The 2,946-nt window shown below is 33.4% G+C and overlaps 1 pseudogene; it reads left to right on the top strand.

The window, feature by feature from the left end:
• The first annotated feature begins 988 nt into the window (after positions 1-988).
• LOC121238119 lies at positions 989-2,345 on the top strand (annotated as a pseudogene).
• Positions 2,346-2,946: the final 601 nt, after the last annotated feature.

Below are 2,946 nucleotides of genomic sequence, written 5' to 3'. Positions count from 1 at the left end.
AAGAAACCCTGAAAGGGATGATCAAGTAAAACATTTCGGACTTACTGGTATGTACGTACGTTTATGCAAGTTTCCTAATCTTTTAACGCTATATATATATATGGTTTGGCATATATGTAAAATGAGAATCAAATATATATTTGGACATTTCATTTTTTTTCTTTGGCAATATATAATTACTTAGAGGTATAAAGTCGAAATTGGGTCAGAATATGTAAAATTCGAGACTGCCACTAGATCCTAGTACCAGTGAGACAGACCCAAGACCTGTCTATTTAACCAAAATCCCAATGAGCTTGCAAGGCTTTTCGTGGGAATCTTGGTAGATCTAAAATTGCAATTTTGGGCTCGCTCAAATTATAGTGTGATCATATCCGCGGGTTAATCATAAAAATAGTTCCTGGGTTTTAACACATTTGCTACATTCTACTATCATAATATTGTAGAGATCATAGTAGATAAATTTATAAATATAATTTATAATAGATAAATTTATAATAGATAAATTTATTATAAATTCATGTGATCAATTTAATATGATACTACATTACAGTAAATATAATTTTATAATCTGATGTAAAACATGCATCAAATCATATCAATTTGTAACTTTACCTTAAAGTATTTCTCTTTACAAGAAGTTCTTTATTAGTACTTGGAGATCAGGAAGAGATTTTATTGCCGGAATAATGCACAAACTACTTCACAGTATATAGTTTGTTTGAATATGAAATAGTTTATTAATTAGTTGATGATCGATTTCGGTAATGATTTTCAATGAGTATATCTGAGCGAATGTTTTTTTTTCTTTTTATGCATTCTAGTGCTAGCTCTGTTCCGTCAACTTGTTTCAAATCTCCAAAACGTCTTCGGTGCATATTCTGCATCCACTCAATGAATATCATTTCTCAATTAACTTTGAAACTTTTTTATTCGTGTTTTTGTCTTCTTAATTAGTTTTATGATTATTAATGTTGCATCTACTTAAATGGGCATTGTTTCAATTATTGACAAAGGAATAAAGCAATTATATGAAATGAAGGCTGTCCATGCCCAGTCGCGTGAACTTCTGCAGCTCATGTGCCGTGAGGTCACATCGACTTCTGATGATCAACAAAGGGATCAAGCTTGCGTTTATACATCCATATACCGTGCTATTTACGACGGGAATGCTGAGTTTTTCTTGGATATGGTGCGAACAAATCCTGAGCTTGTGTGGATTACTGAGAAAGTTGCTGGAAAAAACATCTTGTCATATGCTATTCAATGTCGCCAAGCTACAATATTTAACATCATATGCGGCCTTCATGAGAAGAACGAATTGGCAAGTGAGAAGGATTTTGACGGCAATACCGTTCTACATATGGCAGGGAGGTTGCCAGATTCCACTGTGCTTAGTCGCATTCCAGGCGCAGCTTTAAAGATGCAAAGAGAACTACAGTGGTTTAAGGTAATCCATCTGATCTCTAACTTCACAATATTTTCTCTCCTAGACACATTCGACTTTTAACTTTTAATTTGGCAAACACACATTCGACTCTCTTTAAGATTTTACCTAATATAAATGCAGAAGGTGGAGAGTATTGCTCAACCTAAGAATAAGGAACATATGAACACCCAATTTTTCAAGCCTTGGCAATATTTTGTGAAGGAACACAAAAACATGATGAAAGACGGAGAACGATGGATGAAGGATATAGCAACTTCTTGTACAGTGGTAGGTGCTCTCATAGCTACCATTATGTTTGCTGCTGTCTTCACCGTTAATCCAGGAGGTAACAACCAAACTACAGGGTTCCCAATATTCTCAGAAGAAAAGTTGTTTATACTCTTTATAGTATCAGATTCCTTGTCACTTTTTTCTTCCTCAACTTCAGTGTTAATGTTTTTGGGAATTCTCACGTCACGCTATGCAGAAGATGATTTCCTCAAATCCTTACCGACGAAGATGAAAATCGGTTCCTTCCACTCTTTTATTCTCTATTACAACCATGATGATAGCCTTTTCCGCTGCTGTTTTAATTATTCTACAAAAATCATGGATGGTCATTCCTGTCATTTGTTTGGCCAGTGTCCCAGTTACCTTATTCGTTCTGATGCAATTCCCTCTTCTTGTTGAGATGTCTGTTTCAACTTATGGATCAATCTTCGACGAGAAAAAAAAGCCCTTGCAGTTCACTTCTCGTTCAATATAGATGTTCCATTGATAATTGGCACACCAGCCTAAAAAAGACCGATTGAGTTTCTTTTTCTCCTTTTTTTTTTGGACGGTTGAGTGATGAATCTTCAAATGGCTTATGTTTTGTATTTTGTGATTTCCTTCTGGCATGATTTGGACTTCTTAATATTTAGTCAATTTATCATTAATCCATCATATATATCTTCTCTTTATATTTTGTATTCTTATATATATATATATATATAGTTGCTTTAATCACATTTTTAGAAAGGATAGCAGGTTCATAATCGATTGACGATTTAACGTTTTGTTGCTTCTAAAATAAAGTAATTGAAATTGAAGAGATAAAACACAACGAACCAAAGCTTAAAAGGGATAACACAACAATAATATGATGCACCAAAGTAAGTAATTTCCTTTTTAAAAGTAACAGAAATTCCCAAATCGTATACCTAAGTACACAAGAATTTTCTTGAGAAAACCATCTAAACCAAAAAGGGAAAAAAAAAAACCCCAAGCCAACCTCCAAACCCACAAAATCCTATATATATATATATATATATATATATATATATATATATGTATAAATCATTTTCCATATATATCCTAGATTCCCACATATAAACAAGCTACCCCTCCAGAATTCATACAATACTAAATGCAAAAAACTACATCATGAACTCCCTTTAAAGCCCAGTACTGCTCAAATTATATGATATCCATACCACTTATAATTTAAGCTCGAGCTATATAACACGTACGCATCT

Source organism: Juglans microcarpa x Juglans regia, chromosome 7D (assembly GCF_004785595.1).
Source record: "Juglans microcarpa x Juglans regia isolate MS1-56 chromosome 7D, Jm3101_v1.0, whole genome shotgun sequence".
Taxonomy (NCBI): domain Eukaryota; kingdom Viridiplantae; phylum Streptophyta; class Magnoliopsida; order Fagales; family Juglandaceae; genus Juglans; species Juglans microcarpa x Juglans regia.
This window is presented reverse-complemented; position numbering and strand designations above follow the sequence as displayed.